The sequence below is a fragment of the Sinohyriopsis cumingii genome, chromosome 9 (genome assembly GCF_028554795.1).
Source record: "Sinohyriopsis cumingii isolate HCF-2022 chromosome 9, ASM2855479v2, whole genome shotgun sequence".
Classification (NCBI taxonomy): Eukaryota; Metazoa; Mollusca; class Bivalvia; order Unionida; family Unionidae; genus Sinohyriopsis; species Sinohyriopsis cumingii.
Genome location: NC_142969.1, coordinates 121,339,448 through 121,355,219, shown reverse-complemented (window position 1 = coordinate 121,355,219; position 15,772 = coordinate 121,339,448). Strand labels below are relative to the sequence as shown.

The 15,772-nt window shown below is 32.5% G+C and overlaps 1 long non-coding RNA gene across 1 annotated transcript; it reads right to left on the bottom strand.

The window, feature by feature from the left end:
• Positions 1 to 3,355: 3,355 nt before the first annotated feature.
• Positions 3,356 to 12,308, bottom strand: LOC149792623 (uncharacterized). Its single transcript, XR_016423300.1, has 3 exons — positions 12,148 to 12,308; positions 9,935 to 9,996; positions 3,356 to 3,668 (listed from the first exon to the last, which is right to left on the bottom strand). It is a non-coding gene; the product is annotated as an uncharacterized LOC149792623 (long non-coding RNA).
• Positions 12,309 to 15,772: the final 3,464 nt, after the last annotated feature.

Here is a 15,772-nt window from a genome sequence, read left to right as displayed (position 1 = left end):
CGCTGACCAGGATTGGCTAATAATGTAAGTCATGTGTTAGGAAAAAGAATCTTTTGAGAGCTTATCCTAGTTGTAAGTCTTGAGTTTGGAACACACATTACTAAAAGTAGCACCTGACCCTTTGGTGCGGAATTGAAAGCACATGTTTCAAACACATGCAGGTCAAGAAAATGCCGCGGCTCATATCCTTTTCTCTACACAGAAGCTGACATGCATGTTTCATCTATACTGATAAATATAGGTTTGATCATGAGCCCTAAAAACAATTAAGTTATTGAATTTATAATATCATGGTGTTTGCCAGGGTGGCCATGTTGAAAATATTAATTTTTCGCTTAAAATAATTGAGATGGTTTCAATACTTCAGTGTTAAAAAGAAGACAGACTCTCACATGAGATTCCTGGAATATTTGTAGTTCATGGAGCGTGGACCCCTTTGAAGAGCTTGTGTTAAATTCAGATCTGGAGTTGAGTAACTTTTTATAACAGAGAGGCCATATAATCAAAATTTAAATGTCGTTGTCTGTAGAGGTCAAGGTTTCTGGAAATAGCTGAGACATGGTCGAATATTATCCATAGAATATTTAGAAACTGTGTAACATTTATATGTATGTGGTTTATGTATGTAAAGAACCATAGTGTCTGCATTGACAGTATGCCAGAAACCATGTTGTCTGTATAGATCGATGTCAAAACTACATTGACTGTATTGAATTATGTCAATAACCATTTTGTCTGTAGTGGAATATGCCAAAAAGCATTCTGTCTTTATTGATGTATGCAAAGAACAATATTGTCTTATTGATGTATGCCAAGAACAATATTGCCTGTATTGATGTATGCCAAGAACAATATTATCTGTACTGATGTATGCAAAGAACAATATTGCCTGTGTTGATGTATGCAAAGAACAATATTGCCTGTACTGATGTATGCAAAGAACAATATTTTCTGCATTGTCTGTATTTTGATGTATGCAAAGAAGAATATTGCCTGTATTGATGTAAGCAAAGAACAATATTGCCTGTATTGATGTATGCAAAGAACAATATTGCCTGTATTGATGTATGCAAAGAAGAATATTGCCTGTATTGATGTATGCTAAGAACAATATTGCCTGTATTGATGTATGCTAAGAACAATATTGCCTGTATTGATGTATGCAAAGAACAATATTGCCTGTATTGATGTATGCAAAGAAGAATATTGCCTGTATTGATCTATGCTAAGAACAATATTGCCTGTATTGATGTATGCTAAGAACAATATTGCCTGCATTGATGTATGCAAAGAACAATATTGCCTGTATTGATGTATGCAAAGAAGAATATTGCCTGTATTGATTATGCTAAGAACAATATTGTCTGTATTGATGTATGCAAAGAACAATATTGCCTGTATTGATGTATGCAAAGAAGAATATTGCCTGTATCGATGTATGCAAAGAAGAATATTGCCTGTATTGATGTATGCTAAGAACAATATTGCCTGTATTGATGTATGCAAAGAACAATATTGTCTGTATTGATGTAAGCAAAGAAGAATATTGCCTGTATTGATGTATGCAAAGAAAAATATTGTCTGTATTGATGTATGCTAAGAACATTATTGCCTGTATTGACGTATGCAAAGAACAATATTGTCTGTATTGATGTATGCAAAGAACAATATTGCCTGTATTGATGTATGCAAAGAAGAATATTGCCTGTATTGATGTATGCTAAGAACAATATTGCCTGTATTGATGTATGCAAAGACCAATATTGTCTGTATTGATGTAAGCAAAGAAGAATATTGCCTGTATTGATGTATGCAAAGACCAATATTGTCTGTATTGATGTATGCAAAGAACAATATTGCCTGTATTGATGTATGCAAAGAAGAATATTGCCTGTATTGATGTATGCTAAGAACAATATTGCCTGTATTGATGTATGCAAAGACCAATATTGTCTGTATTGATGTAAGCAAAGAAGAATATTGCCTGTATTGATGTATGCAAAGAAAAATATTGTCTGTATTGATGTATGCTAAGAACATTATTGCCTGTATTGATGTATGCAAAGAACAATATTGTCTGTATTGATGTATGCAAAGAACAATATTGCCCATATTGATGTATGCTAAGAACAATATTGCCTGTATTGATGTATGTCCAAAACCATATTGTCTGTATCGAAGTATGTCAATAACCATAATGTCTGTCTTGATATATGTCAAGAACCATATTCTCTGCATTGAGGTATGTCAAAAACCACTTTGTTTGTATTGATGTATGCCAAGAACACAATTTGTATCAATGTTTCATACAACATCAGTACATAAATCAAATTAATTAGTTTCCTTTCATTTTTGCACAGAGAACTTTTGTGATAAGATGTTGTAATTTGTTTGTTTAAAACTCTGCACAAATTGTTATCTTGCTTCACTTGTAATTATTTATACTCACCCCTACCCCAAGTACAATTAAATGTAGAAAAATTACATGCACTGTGGTGATTACAATAAAGTTTGGTTATATTGGTGGATCATCATTCTTCCAGGCAAATGGAAAGCTTTCTTACATCAATAATTCATTTACTACGTTATTTGTTCTATCCAAGTTCAAGTAAGATAACGGCACATGCGGCTTAAACAGAATGCTTGTTTTTGTTAAGGCAGAAATTAATGTTATGTAAGTTAAGGCATACTAGTCAGTTCGTCTTTGGTTTGTCAAAAGATTAACACCGTTCATAGTGTTAAATTAAATCATTAACACCCATAGATATGTAAATACGTTTCATGTTCTGAGATAGAGATGGAATATTGATAAATACAGTTTATATTTTTATGCATTTTTTGCAATGTTTTGGAATGTTTTGTGCATATACTATTGGAAGCAGAAAGTTGGGCCTATGCGCATGCATTGAATTTCTTAAATTCAACAAATGATCTTAATTGTTTCGATATAGTTTCCAATGCTTGTCTTTGGCAACCTATTTATTTTCCTTTAGCGTCACTGTATTATCCCTTCTTTCATCAATTTTAAAATAAATCTTCATGGTTCTTAAATTTAACCATCTTTGTGCGTTGCCATCCCCCGACCTAATATGCAGGGTAGGGTTTATACAGTAACAATGACGTCCTTTTGATATATACATACTATTTTATTTTACAGACAAAGTGGTTTCCACAGTATTGCTTTGCTTGGCAGTGGGAATGTTTCTCTCTATAATTATGTGCTGTTTTTCGATGGATATGAGCAGAAGCCAATCAGTTTTTCATCGTTAAATCAACAGCCATGGTCACTGCAGCTGAAATGTGACTCTTCTTCCTGCACGACAAGTCAAGTTTCTTTGACATATACTTTAGCAGAGGCAGCTCAATATTGATTTTAAGGCTTTGACGTATAAAGATCAGTGCCACTGGTGCGAAGTTTCTTTTATTTTCTGCTCGGTAAATCGTGTTTCCTGGATTCATTTTTTAGTAAAGATTAAAGGTAGTGTACACTGAGACAAAGGCACCTGGTTATTGTTTCCTTAACCCATAGGTCAAAGTCATGATCACAGGCGCTAAAATTTTGAATTTGCTTTGCACATGACAAGTCTGCATTCCTTCATTTTTCTGCACACAGTTCTTACTAGCTTCATGTCTGTATTCCAGTTGAAGATGGCAGTTTCTTGTTGAGTCTGCGATAAGAGATAAGAGATCAAAGGTCAAGGTAACTATTGAAAATGCAAAATTATCTTAATTTTCCATTTGTAATTGTGACCTTTGGCAAAGGTACTTAGGTTCCATATCCTCGACACGATATAGACAATAATGTTTGAACGTTAAAGCAAAACAAAAATATCAATCCCGCATAAAAGATCAATTAAACATATTCAATCTTAGAAATATACTGTTAACTGAAAATATGTTTTTGTCAATAATCTTATTTGTTAATAAATATAATGTTACATTTGTATATACATACAGCTCATATTTTCTCATTTGCAATATTTTTTTTTATTGATACATGACGTGAACTAGTACAAAGTATAACTTTGAACAAGCGTTATCCACAATGTCTTCTAGAAAATTACACAATCTGACGTAAACAAATTTGCGTTTATTATAATTTATATTTCTTACTAAAGTTCACGGTCGTACACATGAATTTATTGTCCTTGTTGTCAAGGTTTGTAGTTTCATTTATAACTTTGTAAAGTACTTTGCCTTCAGAAAACAAAAATATTATGCCTAATATACCGTATTATGGACTATGCTGTATAATTCAAATTTGCGTTTATTATAATTTATATTTCTAACTAAAGTTCACGGTCGTACAAATGAATTTGTTGTCCTTGTTGTAAAGGTTGTAGTTTCATTTATAACTTTGTAAAGTACTTTGCCTTCAGAAAACAAAAATATTATGCCTAATATGCCGTGTTATGGATTATGCTGTATACCTATTATACCTTGTTAAAAATGGATTATGGGCTATACCTATTATACCGTGTTAAAATGGATTATGGGCTATACCTATTATACCGTGTTAAAATGGATTATGGGGTTTACCTATTATGGATTATGGGTGTATACCAATCATTCCGTGTTAAAATGGATTTTGGGGGGTATACATATTATGCTGTATTGAAATGGATTAATGGGGTATACCTATTATACCGTGTTAAAATGGATCATCTTGCTGGTTATTCGTCTCTTGGCTAAATACCTCCTTTACTTGTCTCTAATCGGATAACATTAGCAAGGCAAAGTTGAACACAATGAATATAATAACTTCATTAAGCTAGTTATGATTTGCTTTTTTCTTTTCTGCAGGAGTTTTTCTCTGTACCGTACGATTTTTATTTTGAGGAATATGTAAAATTGAATTGAAAAATATCGGACAAACTGCTATAAATTGGTTTTAATATTGGAATATCGAACTACTGCTAACTTCATATACGCTGACCATTGCGTCACACATTTAGTGTTCATGAGAGTGCAGACATCCATTATACTTCAATTTAGTGAATGTACGGAATCTCGGTACCGTTTTGCCTTGATGCACCACACTTATAAGCCAAGTTCACTGCTTCGCATTCTCACTGCTTTGCAATCCGCTACTCGACTCTGAGAGACACAGATTTTTTAAAACTGAGATTTGCTTGCAAATGTAGCTCAGGTATCAGAGAACCACCGCATTTTGGCGACAGTACACAGTGAGTATTGATGCTGGCTCGAAAATGAAAATAGTGACCCGTTATCTTTTGTTGATAATTTAGCCTGTAACAAATGCTGGATAACTTATGACAAAAATTTCACAGTAAGTTTAAGTTGGAATTGCATGTTTATTTGTAAAGTTAGCAACATGATCTTTTAAACAGTTTCATGTATATTTACATACCAATAAAACTGAATTAATTATGTTAAAAGTTTAACAAGTTTAAAAATGAAACTTTATTGTTTGCATTTTGCCAATAAAATGCACAATTTAGTCCATTTGGGTTGATGCTCTTTAAAATTGCTATGGTACAGATCCATTGCTACACCATATATAAAAGTCCAATACCAGATATGATTTTTACACCTTCGGAGGAAATAAATTTAGATTGAGTGCCACAGCCTAATAAAAATTGTATTGTGTGGAAGATGAATGTACCATCCAACGGGTCATTTAGGCGAATGTCATGTTGCGGCACAGAGTCAGTCCTATTGAAGACGAAAACTGGAGCTAATGGTAAATATGAAAAGTCTGAACATTCCAAAAGAGTTTGATGCCTACCAGTTATATCACAATAGTCTGTGTTTGAATGCGGTCCATCTCAGATCATTTCAACAACAAATAGGCAGTAATGCAAAGAACATGAAACATATTTTGGGCATTGCGAATTTTCCGAACTGCATGCTACATCTGAAATTGTGACATGAAATCATTACAGTTTCGAGTATGTCTTCCACCTTCACCTACCCACCTCCATATAGAAATGTACATTTGGATCGCATGACTGTCTTTATGCATATATAAATGGGTGCGTAGGAGAGAGCTGATTAATGGATGGACGGGTGGATGTGTTTATGATGATTGTATTCAGTAAGAAGGATAGACGGAAAATTAAATAGGGTGGTCTTTATTTTATTTGATTATGTTTTTATTCATATATGATAAATGATACATGTAATACTTATTGGTAAAATAGATACAGACAATAACGTTTCTTCACTGTAACAGAAAGAAAACATAAAGAGAAATTTCCGATTATATCGGTTGTCAAGCATGAAGTGACATTATGTATTACAGACACGTTGTACACGATAATGTACAACATGCTATAAAATGTGCATATGAATCTTAACACAAATTTTCTTTAGTTATCAGTGAAATAATGGCTTCCACTGTTTCCAAATGAACATAAATGCTTCTTTTCTTAAATTTAATTTATATATATATATATATATATATATATATATATATATATATATATATATATATATATATATATATATATATATATATATATCCAAATTATAGTTGTCTTTAAAAAACAACAACATTCAACCCTCTAATAAAGACAACAAAAACGACAAGATTTCTCATATATTCCATCTGCTTTTGTATCTGCCAATATTATAGTCTTTGCACTTGGCTCAATAGCATGTTCACGTTATTCCGAATACAATTGGACACATCCTTCCACAGCCTGTTTATCACATTAAATTTACAAAACACATGCACTATTTGTTTCTGGAAAAGTTCTACAAAAAGTACATTTATCGGTATCAGAGAATTTCGTGTTATACAAAAGTCAATGCAATGGTAAAATTCTGTGAGTAACACGAAAGTGAAACTACTGTTAAGTTTGAATTTCATGTTAATTTAATAACTTTAGTATATATGTTAGGCCACACATCCATTTTCAAATTGAAAGTTTCATTCAATTTCCTTTGACAAGTTGGTTTAACATCCGTTTTCAAAAGTGGTTTGTAAAGGTCTTTAAACCATTTAATATTATGAAATACAATTTCCAAATAAAATGATAAATAGCCTAACCGGTGTTATTATATGTGTTTGTATTTTCTTGTTACATACGATCTTGCACACTGCATTATACCTTAAAAAGTAAATAAATTCGTGTTGAGGCCATATTTAACTTTAACTTTATTAAAATCAATAATAGTTATCTGATCTGTAATCTTTAATCATTTCTATTGTATTTTCAAACTTCATCTTTACCTTTTTATCCAAATTCACCGAAAATGTGATGCCCAGTGATGTAAATTCAGTCACCCACTCTAATGTTAACGTGTAATGATACGTTTATGCACTGTACATCTTGCATTTTATACAAACCTTTCTCGTTTTGTCAATATTAAGTTTCAGTACTGAATTCCTTGCAAAAAAAAGCACAACACTTCAATAGAGGATTCAAAGGATTCAAAGGAACGGTCAAGAATTAAAGTAGCATGATCTGCAAACAGTGGCAGTAAATATTCTGCTTGATGCCTTTTATAGTTCTTTTATTCGTTAATAGTATAGACACTATTTCTGCATATAATAACAAGAGATATGGGGATATTGGATCACCCTGTCTACAATCCCTCAAAATTTTGAAAGCCTTTGAAAGAAAGCCATTTTGTAAAACTGCCGACGAGAAATTACCACAGAAAGTTCTAGCTCAATGCCTTATACATATACTTGGTCAAAAATTAAAGAAAATTAGAGCATTACGAATAAATTTCCACGAAATAGAATCAAATTAATTTATCAAAATCGATTAAAAATAGTATATCTAGAATTTATTAACTCTTCTGTAAGGTGCATAATATCATATACGATCATTGTATTTTCGCCAATATATCTTTCTGTTACAAATCCAATTTAATATTCGGATATTATTTTATTCAGTACTGTTTAAATTCTTTCGGAAATACATCCCGATGTCAATGATCCTCTTGGCTCTGCAAGTTATAATGCCTTCTCTCAAAAGAATTGCGAATAATCCCGTTTTTACAGCTTAATTAATTGTTCAAGATATAAATTACCCAATGTAATTCCAAAAGACATAAAAAATCAGCTGTGAAACCATCTGATCCTGTGCTTTTGCTATTGTTTCATACTTTTTAAACAATTAGACATTTTTGTAAGTCTTTAGTATGACTCGGCTGGGGATCGAACCCACGACTTCTCGCCTTCGAGGCGGACGCTCTAACCACTAGGCCACGGGAGCGGTTACCCCTGTGTCTCTAAGTTCGTTTTCCTGTTTTCATCTGCACTTTTTTTTCATATGAGACCTTTATGTCTCTAAGTCTATATCTTCAAACTCGTTTTCTTCATTATATAGATTATTATAATACTCCTTAACGTCCCGTCGAATTGACTAGTAATAATTTCATTTTCATCTTTAATTATTTTTATAATTGTTTTATTCACATAGTTTCTATTTTGTAGATGGAAACATTATTTTCTTGGTTTCTCGCCCTCTACCATCATGATCTAATAATAGTTTCCCGAAGCTTTTCTTTTCTCTTACTATCAAGCTCTCTTTTAGACTAGAATAATTCTGAATCATGAGTGCACAGGAAACATTCCTTAAGACCAGTATTTATTGTACAAGGATATGAAATAGTTTTTCCATGAACAACACATTAAGACAAAGATGAATATGATACAATCAATCTTAGATCTGAATTCGATATATTGGCAACATTTCCCCCATACTCAGTTGAAGGATATTGTAAAAAAAATTTATTCATACAATTTTTTATTTCATCAATAAACTTTTTATCGACCAGTAAACTGTTATTAAGTTTTCACAAACCATTACCTCCAGTAAATTATTTGAGTTCAAATGCAATATTATCGTGGAGTGGTCAGATCTATAACTTGATTCAATTAACACTTTTCTTACATTGGGCATAAGTGATTCAGACACAAGAAAGAAATCAAATCTAGCTGATTCTAAAGGACTTTCTCCATTTGTGTCTCTTTACTCCTGCACTGAAGGCTCTGAATAGATGAGCAAGGCCAACATTTTCTTTTATACTTAATAATGCATCCTAGCATTAAGGTTATTTGTGTTTCTATAATTACTTCAATCTAATTCTGAATCTTAAAACTAGGTTTACGTCCCCATATATAATAGTAGATTCATTTTCATATTCGTATAAAATAGCATTCTTATTATTGTCAAATTCTGGACAGTCACTGTTTGGCCCTTATTAAAGAGAAGTTTCTTTCACCAATTATAATATCTAATGCAATCAGATTACCATCACCAATTATAATATCTAATGCAATCAGATTACAATCACTAATTTTAATATCTGATGCAATCAGATTACCATCACCAATTATAATATCTAATGCAATCACTTACCATCACTAATTTTATAATATCTAGTGCGCTCAGATTACCATCACCAATTATGATACCTAATGCAATCAGATTACCATCACCAATTATAATATCTAATGCAATCAGATTACCATCACCAACTATAATATCTAATGCAATCACTTACCATCACCAATTATAATATCTAATGCAATCAGATTATCATCACCAATTATAATATCTAATGCAATCAGATTACCATCACCAACTATAATATCTAATGCAATCACTTACCATCACCAATTATAATATCTAATGAAATCAGATTACCATCACTAATTATAATATCTAATGCAATCAGATTACCATCACTAATTATAATATCTAATGCAATCAGATTACCATCACTAATTATAATATATAATGCAATCAGATTACCATCACCAATTATAATATCTAATGCAATCAGATTACCATCACCAACTATAATATCTAATGCAATCACTTACCATCACCAATTATAATATATAATGCAATCAGATTACCATCACCAGTTATAATATCTAATGCAATCAGATTACCATCACCAATTATAATATCTAATGCAATCAGATTACCATCAGCATCTTACTTACATTCTTTTATGTCATACTCAAAGTTGTTGTTGAATAGAATACAAACTTCTCTCGAGTTTTACCTGTAACAATTTGACATACACTCACAACCAAGTGCCATAGTATGACATTTTATTTTATGTAAAATGCTTATCTTTTAAGCAATATATATATATATATATATATATATATATATATATATATATATATATATATATATATATATATATATATATATATATGAATGATACGGTATTCTTCTAAAATAATTATGAAAAATACTTACACTTTTCAAAATTTCCAGTTCCATAACAGTTTGCAGATAGTATGTTTAGTTAAGCTGTCCATTTTCATTGTAAAAGCGTAAAGTCCTCTCATATAAAATGCACAATGTTTTGTTATCAACATAGAAAGGGATTATAATAACAACATATAGACTGAGAAAAAGCGTTAATAATTTTTTAAAAATCAGTGATATGTGCCAGGGAAATGTCCATCCTGAACTATCGATAAACTAAAATAGACTATATTATTCAAACATAAATAGAATGGCATGTAAATAATTTTGTAAGTTAACCAAGCATATGATACTACCATAGCGACGAAAACACAAATAAAGGCAATACACAAACAAACAAGGTAAACAACAACTAAAGTCAGACGTAGACGTATTGCCTCCTTGCAAGACAGACAAGTGTTGGTATAGTGATCTTTAAATAAATAAATAAATAAATAATGTATATTTTTCGGGCATAAGTACCAGAAAATAGATTAATGGAAAGAAAATGTTATTTTGTAAATGTATGTTTGATGATGCTGGAATGATATCTTTATCTGCAATCATTCGTTGGTTCATTCATTCTCTGTTTGTTTCAGTTTATGCATATTTTAAACATTCTTTTTATATTCTGTGATAGTAGTTGCGACATCTCATCAGGTCCCATCAGTTGGTAGTAGGTAACACCACTGCATATAGTAAGCACTGTGTTACCTAAGGATTGCCCCACAACAGATTTCCTTTATTTACTTTAATATGTTGTCTTTGGGTAATTTTTCTCTCATTTTGCACGTGGACAAAGATAATCTTTAATCTCTGCAGCTTCCATCGCTCCTGCTAAGCCTATGCACAAGAGTGATCTCCCTTACATTTTTGTTCCGCTGGCCTATGTAGTAGGTAAGCTTCCTGTTGCCTGACTAAATTATGTACCTCTTATGAGTATATATCATATTTCCACACCTGTCCAGTGCATAGTTCCTGGTTTCTGCATGCATTTATATAACTGACGATAACTGCAGTCTTTACCTGTCTGCTCCAGTCAGTTCCGAGTCCTTGGTGAAAGAATACCTCCACAGTATTTTGTTTTAATTTTTAATGATTATACATGTTTGTTACTAAGTCTGTGTATTGTTGAATGCACTCTTGCCTCAAAGTTCCTTGAATAGTTAGCATTTTCAAGCGATGAAATACTGACTGATTTTCATAGCCTCACGATTCAGCGTGTATTTAGTCTCAGTCTTCATATAACATCACATGAAAAGTGTCATTTTCAACACTTCCGGGATTGGTACTGAGTTCTCTTTTTATCACGTCATTATTTTCAACCCCACATGCCCTATAATGATACCGGCATTAGCTGTAGTCCCAGTCATAATTGAACAAAGAGGCATATAATATAATCAGGGAAGTTGACATTTAATAACTTTAACATCACTTGTGTACTCCAACATTCGTTTTTGAAAATAAAACTGATGTGAACTTTAATATTTTTACTGCGAATATATTGCTTCAGCGGTTTTCCTTTTTTTTTCATTCCAGGAAACAGCATATTCACTGACAGATGAAAAACTGCATCTTTTGAAATACGAATGCCAAAATGAGAGCAGGCAATCTTCTTCCTTACCACAGTGGATATAGAATGCCGTAAGCATTCTGAAAATCAGAGAAGCATGTAAATGTTGCTCTTGTATAATGAAAATTACTTGCAGTACAAACTTATTTTCTTTTTTTGTTCCCATCCCGTGCTCTGTATGTATTGCGACTTAATGGAAATTGTTTATCCTTTCGAAAATTAGCATTACGGTCTGCTTGTATGTATTTTGGATACAGCGTACTGTGAGTAATGAGGAACTGATGCTATTACGAAAGTTAAACCCACTGTACTTTTATTTCGTTTACAATGCCGGACAAGCTATGACACAAATTACACCGTTAGTTCATCTTAAAAGATACTTACGAGTAATATATGCTGCATCATTGTTTTTGTTGAAAGAGATAATTTCAGCGAGAGTGGTACACTCAGTGACCGGAGGCGATGTTCGTAGTAGATGCGCGTTCAGGAAACATTGGTTATAATGCAGGATCCGATATGAATTTCAGCTGACAACTGCAACTTTGTAGGTTCAGACGGCCTTACTTGTATCCACTGCGTTCTGTAATTTATTGTCGTTAATGTCTGCTCTCTTAAAGACTAGCTGTAGTTGACACCTATTTTAAATGGCAGACCCCGATCTTTCATCATTTTCAATTTTTTTAAATGATTCTACTAATATGATGGGTAAGGTTTGATTTGATTTAGTGTTTTTCGGCACAGCAACACAAATAGGTTATTTAGTGCTAGCAATTGGGATAAAGTGCCTTGTAGCTGATGCAGGTTGATCTGGTAAGATTGAAACCTGTACAATTTCGATGCACGCGCGGGCGTGCGTGTGTGTGTGATTTGGATTTTTAACGTAGCTTTAACAATTTTCTAGTCATATCGCTACGATGTCTGCAGCGTGGCAGTTTATTGTGATGTCTAACATCGGAGCATCATGCCACAGATATGTTGCATCATGTCCCCACCCAGTCACGTTATCCTGACGCCAGGTGTATAAGTCCTAACACTAACCTCTTAATGCTGCGTGACAAGCGAGGCAACTGTTTGTACCATTTTTATAAGTCTTTGGTATGACTAGGTCGAGGTTCGAACCCGCGACCACCGCATATGAGGTGGACACTAACCACTTAGGCCACCGGAGCGGTCGTGAGTCCGGTCACGTGAACCAATGAGTCGCCGAAACTCCCGCTATGAGAGAGAATGATATGAGGGTAAGGGAGGCTCCAAATATATGTAGATGGTATTGTGTTAAAATGCCTGAATTTTCTCTCGCTAGTATTGATTTTGTTCCCGGACTTGGTATAATCGCTGATGGATGAATTGTTAGAATCCGGTAAGGAACCTTTTGTTTCGTTCACTCGTATCACCTACAGCACACACATATAGTCATACACACACACACACAGATATATATATATATATATATATATATATATATATATATATATATATATATATATATATATATATATATATATATATATATATATATATATATATAACATACATACATACATACATACATACATACATACATAACTATGTGGACAAAGTCTATAGCGTAAGCGTGATAAGGTACTGAACAATGAGACATAGCATATAATACAGACATTTTTCGAGACTGAACCGCCGTAAACATGATTGTTATATACTGAGCAGACTCAGCCTAAACTATGTATTTACAGCAATGTTGCTTTGAACAAAATATATCAAGTAAAGGTGCTAACAAATGAAACACTGAGACGAGCGGTATTATAATACAACGATATTGTAGAAGCCGTATAACCTTGTAAGAGATTACTGCAGATGCAACAACCTAACAACCGAACAAATGGAGAAAGTAAAAATATAACAACAAATTAAAAATAAAAACAACAATAAACAAACATGTCATTAACAACGAGATACCACATTACAGTTATATACAAGGAGGTATGATAGGGTGGAGGTGGAAAAATTTCTACAGGAAAAGGAAACACGTCCGCACTCGAGAAACAAATTGGCTCAACTGACGGCGCAGTCCCTATCAGAGAGAATCCATCTGCGCGCTGCCGGGGCGAGAGCATTGCGATTGGCTAGGCAGAATACGTGATTTAAAGCTTTAAAAATATTGGCCCTTAACAGCGCGTTACACGACAAATCTGGCGAGAAATTGTAGACCCAATCACACATCCCATTAATGTCCTTACGCGAGCATAAATCGTTATATATATATATATATATATATATATATATATATATATATATATATATATATATATATATATATATATATATATATATATATATATATATATAATGGAGCATTGAGCTGTTAAAATAATGTAGCGTTGAGTTCTAGAGTGAGTAATTATCGTTTCACTCGTTCATCCCTGGATGTATATCGAGTGTATGGCACATGTGTTTTTTGAAGATTTCACGATTTAGTGCAATCCCTGAGGTTAGCCTCCAACACGTGAATCTACATCAGCCCTTCGAGAAAATTGATTCGGTAAATCCTCAGCTTGTGCTGGAGTCCAAACTACGATTGGTGATGATAGAGAAGTTGCATGATGGACATTTCTGTATATTAAGAGTTTAATAAAGTGGTTCCAAACACCTGGTGCCGTGGACTTTTTTTGTTTTTCAATGACTTTGGTCAGTCTAACACACACACACACACACACACACTATATATATATATATGCATATATACACACACACACATATATATATATATATATATATATATATATATATATATATATATATATATATATATATATATATATATATATATATATATATATATATATATATATATATATATATATATATATATATATATATATATATATATATATATGTGTGTGTGTGTGTGTGTGTGTGTGTGTGTGACCTTGGTCAGTAATCGAGTTAAGGCCCTACTTGGCTGATGTCATTAAGTTGTAAATGACATAATATATTAATATATAGCTAATATTTCTCTATTTTTGCAAATGAAATATTCAGAGATGGACATAAACATGGTTACTTATTTCTGAGTTTAGGTCATTACTTTTTTCTTCTAAATTCCTGATCTACCTAGCAGCAGAATGTTCTTGAAAGGAAGTTGACCTTCAGCCTGATTTTGATAGTGTGTCGTAGTTGTTTGGTTCCAAATTACTCCTTCCATTTCTTAGCATCAGTCTTAGAGGAATATGGTGTAAGTTGTGTTTCAGTTAATATTTGAAAGGATTTACTTGTTTATTCTTTTAGTCACTAGAATTATTAAGTGCTCTTTGAATTTAGGTTTAAATCATTTTGTGGAATTTTTGTAAATTCCTTGAAGGTTATTTTGGATTATATTATTGTAATACATAAAAACCGTCAGGCTCTTGACATAGTAATACGTTCAAGGTTGAAATTCAGTTGGATCACCATTGGAATTCATTTGGAAATCTATTCACATGGACTTGTGACAAACTCGTAGGACTACCTGTGATTTAATTCATAACAATGTAAGCTATTTTCGAATTTGTGCGTGCATGTAACCTTGGTCATAGCATAGGTAGACTAAACTAATAGTTATATTAAGGTCATTTTACATATCTCTGTATTCCTTTTGTAAATTTTCTTTCTTATTTTAAATTTTATTACCGGTTAAATTGAATCATCTATGATTTTGACTGCAGACTGCTCATTTGAATTATAATCACAATTCGGTTAATACAGTCATATATTTGTTTTGTTTTTCTTTTCTTCTCATTTATTACCTATGCTTTCATTCTTCTATCTTGACCATTTCGGTAGCCTAGTGGTTAGAGCGTCCGCCTCTTATTAGGGAAGTCGCGGGTTCGAGCCGAGGCAGAGTCATACTAAATACTTACAAAGATGGTATTTAGAGGACTCACGGTACTAATTCAACTCCAATAGTAAACATATGGAAACACTATCATATTCAAAATTCAATAACTTAAAATTTATGGGTGCTGATGATGCGACCGATAAATCTCCATGCACA